Here is a 19,594-nt window from a genome sequence, read left to right as displayed (position 1 = left end):
GAGTTTCAATTCCTTGAAAACAAGGGTGAAGGGACTCATGTAGGGGCTGCAATAAGAGTGCCTTCAGACAGATGGCGGGTGACATTCACGAATGGGGTGGGTCGGGTGTGCCCAGCGGGGAGTGGCCTGGCCTGGACAAACTAGAAGGGGGTACCTTCCCTTGCTCCAGATAAGTATTGGCACGCAAGACGACAAATCCAGCATCATCAAGTCTTCTGATACATGCATCTACAAATGTTGACACCCACTCCCCCAAAAAACTAGAAGATCCTCTCTTTTACAACGAATATGTGTCCTGTTGAGCACAGCCTCTAGCCCATGACTTTTAGACTAAGGTAGCGTTTGCACACTAAGACTAGCGTGCTAGCTTGTGGATGGCACGTTAGGGTAGATTGAGAAGCACACTGGCCCAAAACAGGTGGAGGCTCTGCTCCAACTGTAGTGTGAGATGCTGGGTCCCTGGGGCATGGCAGTGACATGCAAAGAAAGAGATGAAGCCCAAAGAGGTAGAGGAGAATGTGGCCCGTTAAATGAAGGGAGAACCTCAGTTCAGTTCAGTGGCTCAGTCGTGTCCAACTCTTTGCAACCCCATGGACTGCAGCATGTCAGGCTTCCCTGCTGCTGCTGCTGCTGCTGCTGCTAAGTCACTTCAGTCGTGTCCGACTCTGTGTGACCCCATAGACGGCAGCCCACCATCACCAATTCCCAGAGTTTACTCAAACTCATGTCCACTGAGTCGGTGATACCATCCAACCATCTCATCCTCTGTCATCCCCTTCTCCTCCCGCCTTCAATCTTTCCCAGCATCAGGGTCTTCTCCAGTGAGTCAGTTCTTCACATCAGGTGGCCAAAGTATTGGAGTTTCAGCTTCAGCATCAGTCCTTCCAATGAATATTCAGGACTGATGTCCTTTAGGATGGACTGGTTGGATCTCGTTGCAGTCCAAGGGACTCTCAAGAGTCTTCTCCAACACCACAGTTCAAAAGCATCTGAACCTACCTACAAAGGTTCTAACTGGAGAGCCCAGGGCCAGGAGGACAGTAGTACCTCTGCTGAGGACAGAATTGCTGAGAGAAGCCACTTATGGGATCTGGGACCGGGAAAGGTGACTGTGAGGGTTTCTGCATCAGGTACTCCCGGCAGAAAGAGGACAGATAGGGAGGGTTGCCTTGTGTCCTGTATGTTTGGGGGCTTCTTTGTTTCCGAGGAAAGTATACATTATAAAAGTTGTGAGATCAATTTGGTCTTCAGCTTGAGGTCACTGACTTTTTATTTGGCCAGGTGAGCACCTGAAAAATAAATAAATATCCATAGCAACTGTCTCAATTTTGTTGAAGAAAAGATCTTCTCAAATTAGAATGTATCTCATGATAGTCCTTTAAAGGAAATAAAATTTGGCTTAATAAAAAACGTTATTCCTTGCACATGGGTCCATGGATTACTGTTTGCGAGCCACTACTCTGACCCTCCAGAAGTAGCTGAGAAGAAAAGACTTGGGCTGGGTTTTAGAAGCAGTCACAAGATGGGAGATTTGTGAGCTTGAGGAATCCCCAGCACCACTAAGACAGAGAGGCACAAAAAATAGCTGCTCTATTCTAAGACCCAGAGGATGTTCTCTGCCAAAGGCTTGGGGAAGAAAGAGCGAGGAGACAGAAAGAGCAGTGGGGGTGATGGGGTGGGTGAACCAGCCCTCAAGGGAGGATGCGCTTGGCAGGATGAAAACAGTCCTTTGGCTCAATGGGCATCTTGAGTTGTCTGGAGCCCCATCCGATTCATCTTAGGGGCAGAGACAGAGCCTTCTGTGTCCCTATGAGAACAAAGGCTGGAGTTTGAGATGCAGGGACAGCCACCTTCCTCTGGATACCAAGAACAAGTAGGTGAACTAAGATGGGTAGCTGTAGGGGTTACACTGGTCCCCAGATACAGGAGGACAGTCCCACACAATCCATAAACTTAGACGGCTGCTTTCTGGGCAACCGTCTCTCTCTGCATTGGGCCTCTAGGCTGACATTGATAAAGATTCTCTGGACACCCAGGCAAGAGTCTTTCACTGGGATGAGGATTAACCATGGTTGTTAGTACTTGTGGAGGGGGAGCCCCCCCTCCCCTCACCAGAAGTGTGTGCTTCCTGGGGATTATGAGTTAATGCATCTCATAATGTTGTTGGCTTGTTGGCTTCTCCAGGTTTTGTGGTCTATTTGGAAGTTGTATTCCAGGGCTCCCACGAGCCACCTGGCTGCTGTTCCACTTGGATCAAGGTTTGCCATTAAATGCAATGAGGAGCTCGGGCCATTTATCATGGTGAATCCAGTGCCTAAATCTGGGAGGAAACGGTCATCGCTCCAAATCGGATCTGAGTCTCCCTGCCAGGAACCGAGTAGGGCTAGCTCTGCTGGATTTCTGGGCTGAGTTGTTATCTGTTTGTAAAAATGCGTGCTATTCATTTAACTCCTCTTCTGGATCTTATCCATCAGGCAATGAATTTCACTGGTTTGCATATTCATTCATTTGTTAAATGTTTACTGAACTCTTACTGTATACCAAACCTTGTACTTGTTACCATAATCAAGTAACATCCTTGTCTCATACTCTAGAGGAGACAGACATAAAACAGCAACTAGGTAATTTCAGAAAGTAATAAATGATCAGAAGAAAAAGCAAAGAGATTAATATTATAACAAACAACATAACCAAAAAATGAGCAAAAGACCTCAACAGACTTTTCTCCAAGGAAGACATACAGATGGCCAATAAACACATGAAAAGATGCTCAACATTGCTCATTACTAGAGAAAGGCAAATCAAAGCTACAAGGAGATATCACCTCACACTAATCAGAATCATCAACAAATCTACAAACTATAAATGCTGGAGAGGATGTGGAGAAAAGGGAACCCTCTTGCCCTGTTGGTAGGAATGTAAATTGAACAGCCACTATGGAGAACAGTATGGATAAGCCCTAAAACACTAGGAATGTAACTACCATATGTCCCAGCAATCCCACTACTGGGCATATACCCTGCGAAAACCACAATTCAAAAAGACACATGTACCCCAATGTTCATTGCAGCACTATTTACAACAGTACTATTTACCACTAGCACCACCTGGGAACTTAATTCTCCTGTTCATCCCCTCTTATCCTCCCCACCCACCCATCACACTTGGCTTAGAGGGGAGGGCAGTCAGGTGTCAAATTTAAGACTATTGTACTTGAAAGACCCACATTTGACAAACACAGACTTCCAACCTGGAAGCCCTTCCTCCTCGTTGATGAAGCAACCTAGATGTCCATCAACAGATGAACGGATAAATAAGTTGTGGTACATACGGACTATTACTCAGCAATAAAAAGGAATAAATGTGAATCAGTTAAACCAGGGTGATGGGCTTAGAGCCTATAATACAGAGTGAAGTAAGTCAGAAAAACAAGTACCGTATATTAACACATGTATATGAAATCTAGAAAAATGATGCTGATGAGCCTATTTACAGGGCAGGAATAGAGATACAGACATAGAGAGCAGACTTGTGGACACAATGGGGAAAGGGGAGGGAGGGACAAGTTGAGAAAGCAGCATTGACATGTGTTCACTGCTATGTGTAGAATAGCTAGCAGCTGGGAAGCTGCTATATGATACAGGGAGTCCAGCCTGGCACTCTGTGATAACTTAGAGGGGTATGATGGGGGTTGGGGTGGGAGGGATGTTCAAGGAGCATGGGATATACATATAGTTATGGTGGATTCACGTTGTTTTATGGTGGAAACGGACACAATATTGTAAAAACAATTATCTTCCAATTAAAAAATAAGAGAAAAGAGTGATTAGGCTTCTTTAAGACAGTTGTTGGAGATGATCCTTCTATAACAGATAACAACTCAGCCCAGAAATCCAGCAGAGCTAGCCCTACTCAGTTCCTGGCAGGGACACTCAGATCCAATTTGGAGCAATGACTGTTTCCTCCCAGGTTTAGGGAGGTGGTATCTGAGAAGATCTGAATCCACTCAGGGCTGAGGGCCTGGGAGAAGATTATTCCAGGGGGAGATAACAGCAAGTGCCAAGTTTTTCTTGGAGGAATGAGCATGGCATGTTTGGGGAACAGACAGAAGGCCATCATGGCTGAAACAGTCAAGCAAGGTGTGACTGGTGGAAGATGAGGTTGGAAGGAAGGCAGAACCCAGATAATGCAGAAGCTTACAGGTCATGCTGAGGCTTTGGGTTTATCATATTAGAGTTGTGAAGAAAAGCATTGAAGAGTTTTTAGCTATAAGGTGTATTAGTCAGGACAGGAGAGGTTGTGCTGCAGTAACTGATAACTCTGAAATTCCAAAAACTTAAAATAATTTCTTCCTCAGACCATAAGTACATCTTAAGTCAATGGAGGGGATGTGCTTCTCACTAAGTGTGTTAGTGGTCTTAGCTTGACAGACAATCCAGTTTTGAATGTTACTGGTTCCCATGTCTTGGAGAAGGCCAGTGGCACATCACCCACCGTCTTAAAGGTATACATTCAGGGACGGACATAGGCAACTTTCATCACTTTCCATTAACAAACTAGGTCACACATTGTTGCCTGTCCTCAGAAGGATGGGTTGCTAGCCTGAATGACTACCATCCAGGGCCCCTGCTGGTGGAGGAGAGTCCAGGGACCCAGCAACAGTCTCTGGTGTCCCTGCAATCATGGGCTCCATGGTGCAGTGTTCACCTTGTTTGAATCATTTTCCCTCTAAATAAGGCTAATCCAGCTATTTAGTTTAATCTCTAATGTAGTAGTAAAGACTGGAGTTATTGATTTAAATTTTTGCAAAACATTGGGATAGAGCTCTGAGAAAGCAGCTAAGGGGGAATCTTACTTAGTGCAAGATCTGGGCTTGAATATGACCCTGGGCTGTTGCTGGCTTGCTCCCTGCTTGTGAGCACCCACCTGCTGCCCACTTCCACAGCAGCCTGGAGAAGGTATTTGCCTGGATTGGGTGACCCTGATGATGGGGAAGATCAGACATCCCTGGAGAGTCCCCCCATTCTCCTTTTCTTCCATGGACTCTAAGATCCTCTAGGGGTCCCAGGACTGTGGCCACTGTGATATCTATGGTGTGGACATCCCTGCAGCTGGGGCTCCATTTTGCTGGCATCTCTTTCTTCAGCCTTGGTTTTCCCAGTTGAGTGGCTTCCTCATGCATCACACGGTCCACCTCTGAGGGCCCCTGCAGGCCTTTAGGTGCCAGAGGAGCGGCAGGAATCTCTGCCCTCCTGTCTGACCACTCACTGCTTGGACTTCACATAGAGCGGCCTTTCCACTCTCCCCAAGCAGGGCAGGGGCTTTCCCCAGTGACCATCTGACTGAATTCTGTCTTCCCTCACTATGACTTCCCTGCCCAACTCCAGCTCAGCTGAGAGGTGAGGGGCCAAGTTGCCTGGACCACCAGCCCTGGCTGAGACCTCTGTCCTGTTCATCTTTCCTGAGGCTCTTATTCTCCTGTTGGGCCAAAAACCTTGTTCCCGAGTCTCATCTATAGCCTCCCTTCGGGCCCACCCTGAATTTCTTGGACTTGACCCTGCATTGTGAATAAATTCCCATGGGCATATTCTTTTAGTCTTTCATCCTGCTACATGCATTGCTAGCTGGCCATACCTCTTGTGCCTGGAACTGTAGGCAACAATCTTGAGTCATCTTTCTCTTGCCTCCTGTGGCCTGAGGCAGTTCAGAGCATTCAGTATGAACTCCTTGAAGCCTCACTGGTTTGCACTGTTTTGTGAAAGTGCAAAAACCTGAAAGTTGGATGGGAAGAAACATCATCCTCTACAAGGCTTAGGGCAGAAGATGGTCTTAACCCTGGTAGGGAAAGCAGAATCCCTGAGCTCACCTCCTGGACCTCCCCTGACTTACATGTCCTCCTGAGCCACTTCCCTTCTCCAGGCCTCAATTCCCTTCTGAACAACGAGGAGGAAGGGCTTCCAGGTTGGAAGTCTGTGTTTGTCAGATGTGGGTCTTTCAAGTACAATACTCTTAAATTTGACACCTGACTGCCCTCCCCTCTAAGCCAGATGTGATGGGTGGGTGGGGAGGATAAGAGGGGATGAACAGGAGAATTAAGTTCCCAGGTGGCGCTAGTGGTAAAGAATTTGACTGCCAATGCAGGAGACACAAGAGATGTGGGTTCGATCTCTAGGTTGGGAAGATCCCCTGGAGGAGGAAATGGCAATGCACTCCAGTATTCTTGCCTGGAAAATTCCATGGACAGAGGAGCCTGATGGGCTATAGTCCATGGGGTCGCAGAGTTGGACAGAGCTGAGCACGCATGCACGTGACATTTGTACTCCCTGCAACTCTTCCCTGCCAAGCCTGACATCCCTCCTGCTACCCCAGCTGATGCCCATATGTGGGGGTGCTGAGATGGGCTGCCCAGAGCCCCTTCCAGAGGAGGGGACATATTCCCCCAGCTGTTTGGAAAGGCTCCAACATTCAGCCCCCAGCTGGCAGCCCTTTCAGGAGCGCCTGCCTGAAGACCCAGCCCTGCCCATGGGTTAGCCTTTTTCCAGGTTTAATTGATCCAGGTAGGGGGTGTAAAGACCTCAGAATCCGGAATCCTCCACCCTGTTGGCTGAGGTCTCACTGCTCAGCACCCTCCCCTGCCCAGTCCTGCTTCTTTCCTCCCCTTCCTTGTCTTCCATGGGGATCCCAAGAGTGCTTATTAACAAACTCCCAGTCTGGAGCCCGCCTCCCAGGAAACCCCACCTGCGCCTGCCACAAGCAGCCTGTGAGGAGGAGAGAGGCCTGGGAAGGGGAGGAAGAGCCGTGGAGAGACACCTGCGGCAGATACGGCAGCCTCGTCCTATCTCCCGGCCCCTCTCTTGGCTTCCTGGTACCTGACCTGGGCCATCCTGCTAGACATGACTTCTGCTTTTCAGCCATGTCTACATGCTTGGGTCCAAACGAGCAAGTTCCACACTCTGGTCAAACAAGGAGTTGATTACATAGCCTTTCCATTCATCGGGGTGAGTGTTTTTATAATTTATTTATTTTAATTGGAGGCTAATTACTTTACAATATTGTAGTGGTTTTTGCCATACGTTGACATGAATCAGCCATGGGTATACATGTGTTCCCCATCCTGAACCCCCCTCCCACCTCCCTCCCCATCCCATCCCTCAAGGTCATCCCAGCGCACCAGCCCTGAGCACCTGTCTCATGCATTGAACCTGGGCTGGTGATCTGTTTCACATATGATAATATACATGTTTCAATGTTGTTCTCTCAAATCATCCCACCCTCGCCTTCTCCCACAGAGTCCAAAAGACTGTTCTATACATCTGTGTCTCTTTTGCTGTCTCACATATAGGGTCATCGTTACCATTTTATAAATTCCATATATATGCATTAGTATACTGTATTGGTGTTTTTCGTTCTGACTTACTTCACTGTGTATAATAGGCTCCAGTTTCATCCACTTCATTAGAACTGGTTCAAATGTATTCTTTTTAATGGCTGAGTAATATTCCACTGCGGTTCCCGTCCATTTTACTCTCCTTGTTCACATTTGCTCTTCAGCTCCTTTTTATCTAAGGTGGGATGAGGTGTGACCTGAGGGGGACCTAGCAGGGGCTGCAGGGTCTGGAGGCCCAGGAAAGGGAAGGCCTTGCTCTTCAGTCTGCCCGGAGACCTCATCTTTGCCTTCCCAGTCTTTCACCCTGTGGACGGTGAGAGCATCTCTTTGGTCTCCTTCTGCTTCCTTGGCCCTAAGGATGCTGAGAGGGCTTGTCCACTTGTCATGAGTATTTCCCAAGGATGCATGCCCTCAGAGCCAGGCACTGTGTGGACGGGGAGTTCAAAGGAAAGAACGACATCCTCCTTGAAGTGAAGGGCACAGTCTTACACAGAGGAACACAGTTGAGCTGTGGAAGAATGGCATGAAGCAGGGGTTCCCAGCCTCCAGGATCTAATGCCTGGTGATCTTAGGTGAAGCTGAAGTAACAATAATAGAAATAAACTACACAATAAATGTAATGTATAATGCACTTGAATTATGTGAAATCATCCCCCCACCCCTCTGGTCCATGGAAAAATCATCTTCCATGAAAAATGGTTGGGGACCGCTGGCATCAGAAACTCTGCAGAGACCTAGAGGATCAGCACATGTCACCAAGGCTGGGAAGCAGCGAGGGCTTCCTGCAAGAGGCGACATTTGAGCTGAGCCTTGAAGGGAGAGTTGACTTTCTGGGACTTCACCACTTTCCTGAGTTGCCACAGTCCTCCTTGGCCCCTCCGAGGGCTGAAAAGCGAGGCAGCCCTGGGACCCCTCCAGGCCAGGCAGGAGCACGTCCTGTGTTCGTGCCTTGGTTGTTCTGCACATGTGACACCTGGCCAGCCTTCATTTTGTCCACATGTGAGCACCTGAGCTTTGGGAGCCAGAGAGGAGAGTGGATGTTGGGTGGCTGCTGAGACCAGAGGGAGCGACAGGGCAGAGGGTGCTCAGGAGGAAAGGCCTCTGCTCTCCTGGTGGGAGGACGCGAAGGTCCAGTCCTGGGACTCAAACTCCTGACAAGCTTCCCTGGTGGATGCCTTCTAACGCCCCCAGCAGTGAGAGGTCCTGGGCGAGGCCTTTAGGGCTCAGAAGCCCCAGGATGGCCAACACCTGGAGTCTGACAAGCTCAGAAATTGCAGGCAAACCCCCATCCCTCCCTGGGCCTAGGTATCTTGATTGGGAAATACGAACCTCCCTCTAGAAAAACTTTCTGTAAAAGTTCTTGTTTTCTGTTCACTTAAGCTCTGTTTTGATATACAGTGCACAACGAATATTCAGTGTTCATCTACCCTGTGTCAGGCAAGGTCTCTCATCACCACCCCCGTCCCTTGGGGTTCATGTTCGTTCATTCGTTCATTCCTTCTTTCTCTCATTCATCAACTTATTCAACAAATGCCCTCTCTGTGCCTGGCCAGGTCCAAGTGTTGGGGACACAGTGGTGAACACCCTGCGGACGTCTCTACCCTTCCATTCTGGTGTGGGAGACAGAAAAGCGAGTGAACAAAGGGAAATTGCCCTGTCCCTCCACCACCTGCCTCAGAGTCACTGAAGGGGCTACTGCGGACTCCATGTCCATGTTCCCCCAGGAGGCTAGATGCTTTAATTGGATTTAACTCTCTCTAAAGTTTAATACAAAGGCAATAGTTTTTCATTATGATGGATATTATACTCTGAATACGTCTTTTCAAAGAATGTGGCCCTTCCCCCTAGTTACTGGTCTACCCCAACCCCAACTGGAGACTAATTAGGGCAAAAGGACCAAAGCGTGCTGTTCTCTCAAAGGGGAAACTGAGGCAGCAGGCAGGAGACTCACCCACTCCCGACTTCCAACGGGATTTTCTGCTGAAGCCCCTGTCTAAGCAGCTTAGGAAGGGTCCTTCTGCTCTGGGCTGGTCCCTCCTCCTCCACACCATTGTCCTGCCTGTCCCTCGTAGTGCAGGAAAGGGTGGGGCCCTGGTGGATCTGGTAAATTCAGCAAAGTGGGTGGTCTGAGCCGGGTTGGCCCAGCTGATGAGCATTTTTGTGTTGTTTGGTTTTTGTGTGCCTCTGTTTATTTTTGCCTTAACAGCACAGACTGACTTTTAATCCTGCCCCAAACTGACTTTCTTTCTCCTTCCTCCTAGACTCAGCTCACTTTGCTTCAGTTTGGAAATCATTTCTCAGTTTTTCCCCTCTGTGGACTCTAAGGTTTCAGGAGCAGCTGAACTGTAAAAAATCCTTACTGAGAGGCCTTCCCTAGAACCACAAAGTGGGTTCAGAACGGTGTGAGGGGTGTAGCCCTGAGCACGGCCTCGTGGGGTCTACGCAGGGCCAAACATCTGCTCAGAGATGGGAATCACCAGCTGGTTAGCTTCATGCAGAGAGAAATAACCCTAGGTACTTATAAGTTGTTATTTGTGGATATAGAGAAGCCTCCATCAACCCAGCTGTGTTAGAAAATTTGATCAAAACTGAAAGATGTTCAGGTAATAAATTTAATTCCAAATTACGGAGCCCAAGATATACACTGACTTTCAGGAAATGGGAAAGTCCACCCAGGCCCATCACTGTAGACTTTGAACACTAAGGCATTTGACAAAGCTATGCAGGGACCCTCCCTGGGTGAGCCACTATGCTTGGGGCCAGCTCCAGCAATGAGCACGTGGTTTCTGCCCCGACACACTGCACTGTGTGCCTGGAGGTGGGGCCTGGTGTGGTAACAGACACCCCAACCAGGCCATGTGATGTGAGCTGCCACTTCAGGCTGCTGGACTAGCCAGGGAAAGGAATGCAGGCCCTAGTCTTCTGGGTATGAGATTGGGGAACAAGATACATCTTAGTACTTTGAGGAAACTGATTGAGTTCAGTGTTTCCAGACTGTGATAGGCGGTCTGAGTGGCAAAGCAGGACCCACCCGAGGGAGGCAGGTGAGTCCCATCATGAAGGTCTTTGAAAACATGTTAAAGACGGTATTTAACATGGGTATTTCCCTGGAAGTCCAGTGGTTAAGACTCTGTGCTCCCAGTACAGGAGGCCGGGTTTGATCCTTGATCAGGGAACTAGATCTTGCCTGGCACAACTCCATGCCGGAAATAAAAACAGATCCTGTATGCCACAGCAGAGACTGAGGATATCACATGCCACAACTCAGACCTGGCACAGCCAAATAAATACACATATACATATTTTTAAAAAGATGGAGGGATTCTGCAACAGAGAATAAACATGCACGCTGCAAGGTCAAGTTTGCGTTAAGAAAGATGATTGGTTGCAGTATGGAAGATACATTGAATGTATTTGTACTTTTTAGTTTGTGCTTAGTCTCTCAGTCATGTCTGATTCTTTGTAACCCCATGGACTGTAGCCCGCCAGGATCCTCTCTGTCCAAGGGATTCTCCAGGCAAGAATATTGGAGTGAGTTGCCATTGCCTACTCCAGGGGATCTTCCCTGACCTCAGGGATCAAACATGCATCTCTTGCATCTCCTGCATTGGCAGGTGAATGCTTTACCACTAGTGCCACCTGGGAAGCGCATTGGATGTATTAGAGGCTGGCAATATGGCAGCTGTTGAATTGATCAAGTGAAAGGAAGTGGTGGTGGGACCTGGTCATGGAGTAGTAATGATGAGAAAGGACAATCATGGGAATGGACACAATTCAGTGATGGGACAGACAATGGCTATACTGGGGAGGAAATAATCTAGGATGGTCTCTGGTCATTGATCTCTAGACAAAGAATTCAAGGCAGGTGAGGACAGGAAGAGAGGTGGTAGGTTAACTTTGCATGCACTTACGAGATATCCAAGACTGTTGTTCAAAAAACTTATATCTGAAGTCATATTTGATGCCAAAGGAGAGATAAAGTTTGTCCACAGAGTAAAGTGAAAAGAGAGAAAAAGGAAAATCCCAAGGAAATTACTTATAATGGAAAGATCATGAGAAGTAAGTCTACTTACTTCTCATGTAAGAGACCAGAAAGGAATGGCCAAAAAGGAGCAACAATCCAAGTCTGAAAGTCAAACATTTTTGAAGTAGTTAACTGCTCTCATGCTTGCAGAGAAATCAGGTTAACTAGGAACTGAAAAGCATCCTTGTCTCCATGCATAATAGCATTCTTGGTGACACAAGTTTCCATGAGATGGGAAGAGCAACTGCCAAATTGTGTGATGAGTTAATTGTGAAATCACATACAAGCCCCCATGTCCCTGTCCTCTGAAGGAAAAAGCTTTTGCTTCAGTCTCCCAAGCATTCTCTGAGACTCCAAAGACTGGCTCACAATTTAATGATTAGGAAATGTGAAGGTGTAGAAACAAACAAACAAAAAAATAGCTTTGGGCCAGGAAATGGCTAACAGTTTGGACTATAAATCTGCCACATAGTGGCAGGGTTTGGGAATCCCCGAGCTCCCAGTTCCTTGGAAGTTTCAGATATAGGCTATATCTGAGTTGTTTTTACAGGAAGCAGACCCCCACCAGGTGAAAACTGCTGACCACAAGCACTAGACCCTAGACCAGTTGAAACCAGAAGGCAGATGGTGCTTGAAATCTTACCTTGATGCCAACCAATTGTGCATGAGCTGATTACACACTCTGCACCCCTGCTCCCTCACACTGCCTTTAAATACCCTTCCTTGAAAGCCATTGGGGAGTTTGGGTCTTCTGAACATAAGCTGCCCGTTCACCTTGCTGGGTGCCCTTCAATAAGTGCTGTCCATTCCTTTACCATAATCTAATGTCAATACACTGTCTTTACTGCACATGGGTGAGTACACTCATATTTGGTTCACTAACAATTTCAGGGAGAGTGGAGATAGCAAGTGTAGACCACTCTTTCAGAAACTTGGCTGGGTGTGAGGACAAGAAGCTGCTTAGGGCTATAAGGATTATTTTTATTAAGTTGGGAGGGATTTAAGTATGTTTTGTTGTTAAAAGGAAGGAATAGAAAGAGAAGACAGTGGGAGATGTTGAAAACATAGGAGAAAGAGAAGTGAATCCACTAAGCCGTACCACTCAGAGAGCAGACTTGGAAGAAAAGTGGAGCAGAAACAAAGTGGGGTGGTCAACTTTCCATGCAAGGAGAGAAGATTTTTATACTGAGATGGGAGACAAAGATGGAGGGTAGGAGATGTAGAGAAAGCCAGGTGTGAAAACTCAAGGGAGGTGGTACAGAGTGTGGAAGGCTCAGCTAGGCCCAGAGACTTTGTGTTTGTAGAGTTCCAATTTGCAGAAGACTGTGGCTTTTCTCCAGCGTTGCTTGTTCATTCAGAGTGGGAAGACAGAAGAAAGGGAAATGGATTGATTCAGGACGGGGGTTTTGCCAGGGTAGAGCAGGGACAATGCAAAGAATGGTGACATGGAGGATCCTCACACCTAAGTGGTTGAAACGAAAGAACACAGAGCACAGATGAAGAATCTAAGGCAGAAAGCATTGCTAGGAAGGATGAGAGAATTGAGATACATTCTACCAGAAATCCCAGTAAAATAGAAGAAAATGTATATAAAGAGAAAACCTTCAAGACAAAGACAGCCCTGTGCCTGAGAATGTGTTGCTTCTAGCATTTAAGACTTGAGACTCATAGTTTCTAGGGGAAGGTATAGACCATCTGGGGTTGACCAGATGGCTAACATAGGATGGATGCGGGTCACTGGAAATTAGCAGGTGGATCAGACATTTGTGAGGCATCAGTGATGGGTGATGGGTCATGCATGTTAAGGCTGTGTGATGTGCATGCTTAGTCGCCCAGTCATGTCCAACTCTTCGACTCCATGGACTATAGCCCACAAGGCTCCTCTGTCAATGTGATTTCCCAGGTAAGAATGCTGGAGTGGGTTGCCATTTCCTCCTCCAGGGGATCTTCCTGACCCAGGGATCAAACCTGCCTCTCCTGTGTCTCCTGTATTACAGGTGGATTCTTTACCCACTGAACTCTCTGGGAAGCCCATGTATTAAGGCTGAGGTCACCTTAAATGATGACAATGGGTTAGGGGTAAGAGAAAACGTGGATCCGGTTGTCATGGTGTCTGATAAACGAGAATGACAGAAGAATATCTGTATCCAGGAGATTGGTGAATGCCAGGAATTACCAGAGGTGAAGGGTAGTACAGGCAGATGGTGCTTGTCTTCAGGGATAGAAGGAAAAGTGATTCCCAGCTGACACTGATGTACACGGAGCCTGGAAGAAGGAACAGTTGCCACTACAGAGGACTGCAGGGGAAGCTTGTCCCTAAAGAGCATCACCAAGACCACAGCACCAATTAGAGCAGAATGAGAACATTGGATATAGACAGGAGATGTAAGGAGGTTTGTTTATCAAGAGACAGGACTTCCATCCAGCAGTTTGGAAGGGAGAGGAACACACGGCATAGGGATGGGAGAACTTGGAGGCTGGGTCTCTAGAGGTCAGAGGTAGAAGGTTCGTAGGAGTAGTGGCATCAGCTTGTGCCCGAGCACCCATGAACTGGGAAGACAGTGCTTGAGAGCCAGTCAGTAACAGTAGAATTTATTGCTTCAATAAATTCAAAATGAATGTTGGAAACACGGGCTCAGGCTCCATCATTTCCAGAGGCATTCAGCTTGTGGCGCCCAGTGCCCCCTGGGTCCTCTTCCTGTGGGGTCTTCCCTAGACCAACCAGGAGCTCTGCCCCCATGGTGGCCCGGTTTGTCCAGGGATCATCAGACTCTCGTGGTTGCCACTTTGGGGGAGCTGCTGCTTCCCTACTACCAATCCAGGTCTCTACCAGGAAGCTCGTTCCACATCAGATAAGGGAGAAATGACTTTTTTTTAAATTATTAAATTGGGATTTGACAGAGTAATTGTTAAATTGGTATTTTACTTTAAAACCCTTTCTTTGAGCTTATAAATTGACAGTAGAGGGAAACTTTCTCAACAGAGATTTTTGTAAGATGTATCATTACTAAACTGTATTTAAACACATTGAATGAGCATACATTAGCATCAGTAAAATGGGGAGGAGGAAGGACAATTGTTTTATTTCTAAAATACTTCAATGATGTTCACACAATGAGACCTTGTGACCTTATCAGCTCCGAAGGATGATGCTGGTGTTGCAGGTTTGAGTCTCTTAAAATAGAGCATCTCAGGTCTCATGAGGGAATGAACAGCGGGTGGGATGTGTATTCTAAGACCCAAGTGTTGAGATTTCTTTAAGAACATGTTTTTAAAATTACTGCTGTTTTGCAAGAAAGTACAAATAATCTAAGATCGTAGGCCCCAATTTATTGAATTCCTGGTTCTTAAAGTAGAGTCTAGTACTGATAGTCCTGGAAAAGTGTATGATAAACTTAACTAAAGCCGGTTTTCAAGTGGTCAAATTGGAACTCACCACAAGAAAGTCATTAGACTAATTCCTGGGGGGGAAAAGTAGTCAAGACTAACATGGCAGACAGAATAACCCACGTGCTGATGGTGATGGCTGGAGGAGCAGGGCCCTTCCACTCTGTTATATTCCACCCAAGAAAGCATCCTGGGATAGCAGAAGGGGGTCTGGGTCTAGTGTCTTTATTTGTCTAAATCTGTGATTTATCCTCCCTGGGTTCTTCTGTCTTGAGATAAACCCATCTTCTGTCCCTCCCTCTGTTCCACTTGGTCACATGCTGGGCTCATGCCTGTTGCTCCCTGCAGAGGACAGTCAGTGGATGGATGGATGAGAGAAGGAAGAAAAGAAGAAATTCATCTCTGAAATCCTCTTACCTCAGGCTCAGCGTCAGTCTATAATATCCAAGGTAACATGCTGGGAGAGCCCTGAGAGGTTGAGTCCCCCCACCCCCAACCCCATGAAGCTCCAACCAACTCCCTGATGGACTCAGGTTGGAAAGACCAGAACTCCTCAGTCTAGAAAGTTTCAGACCAAGAAGAAAGGTGGCTCGGTGATAAAGAACACACTGGCCAATGCAGGAGACATGGGTTTGATCCCTGGATTGGGAAGATCCCCTAGAGTAGGAAAATGGCAACCCACTCTAGTATTCTTGTCTGGGAAATTCCATGGACAGAGGAGCCTAGCGGGCTACAGTACATGGGGTTGCAGAGAGTTGATACGACTGAGTGACTGAGCACGCGAGAAGAAAGAAGCTCCTCTACCTTCCACATCTACAGTGTGGGTGCAAAGAACACAGATTTGTTTGCCAGATTTCGGTGTCTAGAGCAGAATCACATATTATAGCCACCTTGCAGGTCTTACCTTTTCTGTCCCCCCTTGTGACCTTTAAGAGAAAAGTCATAAATATTAGATGTAATACCACCAAAGGTGCTGAATGTAGAATAAAGTCCCAGAGCCCACAACTCTGCTTGGTGGTCCCAGTGACCGCTACAAAGACATTTAACAGAGACTTAAATGCCTCCTCAGGTGGCTGATGCATAGTGAACCATGAGTCAAGTTAGAAGGCCAGGGGGTGAAGAAGTCCCAGAATCTCTGTCTCTTCCTCCTGCCCTATCTGTTCACCTCCCATTCCTCCAGTTTGCCTCTCTCCCCCTCTAATCCTTGACTCAGAGAGGAAACACCTCTGGTCTGACCCTGTGGGGATCTCTGATACCTTCAGCCCCCACCCTCCCTGACACCTCGCCTCCCTCCTTCTCCGTCAGCCAGAACTTGCAGTGATGCCACTTGGAATTCCACCTTCCCTGGCACGTTGGATGAGGAAATGACTGGAAACCTGACAGTCTATCAGTACCAGGGAGTGATAATATATATAAAAAAAAAAGATTCCAGTTATGAGTGTAAGTTTAAAAATGTAACTAAAAGCCCTCATCAAAGTTTAAAGAGCTTCTTGCGCTTTTAGCATTTGCTTATTCTGATTTATTGACAATGACACACCTAGGAACCGTCGTCTCAGCTGAGGCAGTGAAGTAATGGACTTCAGGGGGAGAGGGAAGAAGAGAGAGAGGGGGAAAAAAGGAAAAAAAAAGAGAGAAGGTGCAGCTCACAGAAGAGAGACCGCTGATTACAGCCCACTAATTTGTTATGCACTCCGGCAAATCAGCAGTGATTCATATGACAAATAAGGAGAAAAAATTAACAGCTGTCACGTTGTGATGTGTTAATTTCCTGACAGTCTCTGCACTGAAGCCAATTACTGATTTAAGGGCAGGGAGAGAGAGCCCTGTTAATTTCTAATTAGGCTTCTTCAAGACTAAAAGGATAAAAGCAAAAATAAGAGCGAGAGAATGAGGCAGGTAGCTGGGCTCCACAAGGCTCACATGCTTTTAAAGCCCCAGTTAAATAGCTTTAAGCTTAAGTGTGTTTAAGATAAGAATTTAGAAACATTTATTCACTTTTATCCCTGACCTGGTGCTTTAGGCTTTTGTGGAGTAATTGGGAGTCGAGTGAGGCCCAGGGCTCTTGTTGGCCTCTTTCTGCACGAGTCCAGCCTCTCAGATGTAATCTACTAATAATACCTTTGTTTAGTCGTGTCAACAACCATTCATCACCATGGTAGACAAAGGGCGGTGGGCGCTCTACCAGCATCTCTACTCGGGAATCGTGCAGGAGGCATGTGGTCTCTGGCTGTGCCTCCGTTACACTAAATGTTCCCGTTGGCATTGGCCCCAGAAGAGAGGCCCTGGGGTGGGGGGTTGTGGGGTCTGGATGCTTAGACATCAAGGTGACCTCCACACAGAACCAGGGAAGGGAGAATTCAGATATTATTGGCTTGACTCTGGCTCCTACTGTCTGGTCTGGCTATCTCATTTGGCATCTCTGTTGGTCTGGCTATCCAGAAGACAAGATGTTCTCTAGGAACCTGAAGAGTCTCTCACAGGAAGAGCTAGGGCTTACAGGCTGGTGGGGGACTTATCCTTGGCCATTCTAGGGCCAGGGCTTCAGCAAAGCTACCCATAATAGAAACTCTTTGGCTCCACCATTATGATCCATGAGAAAAATGGAACGCTGCTCAATGTTATATTCCAGCCTGGATGGGAACAGGGTTAGGGGGAGAATGGATACATGTATATGTATGACTGAGTCCCAGTGCTGTTCAACTGAAACTATCACAATATTGTTAATCAGCTATACCCCAATAAAAAAATTTTTTTTAATGAAATCTAAAAAGAAAGAAAAGGAAAAATGGGACTTCAGAGGACCATGGATCTCTGAGTATGACCAGGTACACGGTGACTCTCTTTTTATATTGCCTTCCAAGAAAAGCAATTCCTTTCGCCTCTGTGCCCCTCACTCATTCCTGGTGCATATGCGTGCATGCTAGGTCGCTTCAGTGGTGTCTGACTCTTTGTGACCCTATGGACCAAACCTACCAGGATCCTCTGTCCATAGGATTCTCCAGGCAAGAATACTGGAGTGGTTTGCCATGCCCTCTTGCATGGCATCTTCCTGACCCAGGGACTGAATCCGCATCTCTTATGTCTCCTGCATTGGCAGGTGGGTTCTTTACCACTAGTGCCAGGGAAGCCTGGGGAAGCCCAATCATTCCTGGGGCTTGCTTAAAGATTCAGTAAAATTTAGGTTTGGGTACTCAGTGGAGGGGGCTTCCCTGGTGGCTCAGATGGTAAAGAATCTGCCTGCAATGGAGGAGACCTGGGTTCAATCCCCGGGTCAGGAAGTAAGAGAAGATACACTTATCCTCTTACACAGGAGTAAGAGAAGATAGATTTCCAAAGAAAGTCAGGGAACAAGCCCTAGAAAATGAGGAATTGATGCCAGAGAGACAAGCCACAAACGTGCCCCAGACTGGACAAGTGGCCACAGAAGCAAACCTTCTCAGAAATCTTCTCGATCAACATTGATCGTTTCTGAATTTCCTTGAGCTTCCTAATTTTGAATTTATTTAAGGTGATGTTAGCTGACTTTCTAGAGGGAAGCAGGCAGGGGCCATGGCAGAGCAGGGGTGGGGGCAGGAACCCATTAGCAGTGACTCTTATTTTCTCAACACTGACTCTGGAATCCTGATATACAGAGTGGGGCCTCCTTTATGGCAGGGCTTTCTTTCCATTGAGATTTATCACAAGTCTGAGAGTAAAATGGGCCCCTATCCGGGAGGGGCAGCCATGGACCCTGGTGATACAGCTCTGCTCAGGGACCTGTGTAGCCCCAGCTGAGGTCACACCAGCTCTGCGCCCCAGAGAATTGCTGCCTCCTGCTGCCCGAGCGTCTGGGTCCAGGGTAAGCGCATCATTACTACAATTAAAGAATCACTCATGCGTTGACCGGTGAGGGGAAAACAGGTCCCTAGAGCCCCAGCCTCCTCCCGATGGCTTCCTCCTTTCAGGCAGGTGCTCTGATTAAAAGGCTTCAATGGTTTATTTCATTAGGAGTCACTGTAGGTATTGCCTGAGACAACAAGAATCCTTCGACATTGATTTTGTTGGTGACTGCAACCCTAAACTTGAAGGGATAGCTAAAAGGTAATTCACTCTCTAAGCTGTGCTCAATCCTGGTCCATTATCAATTGAGTTGAAATATGTCAGCAGGGTGAGATACTGAGTGTATTATCTTTTTTAGGAGGGCTCACTGAGTGAAGAACACACACATGCATTTACCTACCTGAGTGCTGTCCAACAGACTTATGATTTATTGATTCACGGAGCATCCTTCATCTACATCAAGATGTTCTCCAAGAAAGTGTCACACCCCAGGTGAGGACCGAGCTCAGGGAGAAGAGGGAGAAGAAGTTTCAGGGTGAGAGGTCTCATCTCCTGTGCGGGAGACCTGGCCAGCAGAACAGGATCTATTGTATGAGAAGGAGACCATGAACTTGGCTGAGCTCCCCGAGGATGCTGCAAGGAGCAGCCAACCAGCTGTAGCTGGAGTGGGCCTCAAGATAACTCCAACTGAGGGCTGATACAGGGGAAACAGGCCCGGGGTTGAAACAGAAAAGTCAGGAGACGCCTAGGAGGATGGCAAAGACGCTTGACCAAAAAATACTGTGGAAATGCTGGCTTTGAGAAAAACCATAATGCCTTATCAGGCTGAAAATTTGGCACTAGAATTGATAAGAATGAGGAAGAGGATATGATATGAGATTCCAGGGCTTGTGATCTGGCCCTTGAATGATTCAGAAATTTGCTCAGGGCTCCATCCTGCTATCCGTTGTGGGACACACTGCCTGTCTGTTGTGCTT

Source organism: Bos grunniens, chromosome 18 (assembly GCF_055505025.1).
Source record: "Bos grunniens cultivar Pamir isolate PY7600 chromosome 18, Bosgru_T2T1.0, whole genome shotgun sequence".
Lineage (NCBI taxonomy): Eukaryota > Metazoa > Chordata > Mammalia > Artiodactyla > Bovidae > Bos > Bos grunniens.
The sequence above is the reverse complement of the archived record's forward strand: the minus strand, read 5'-3'. Positions refer to the sequence as shown.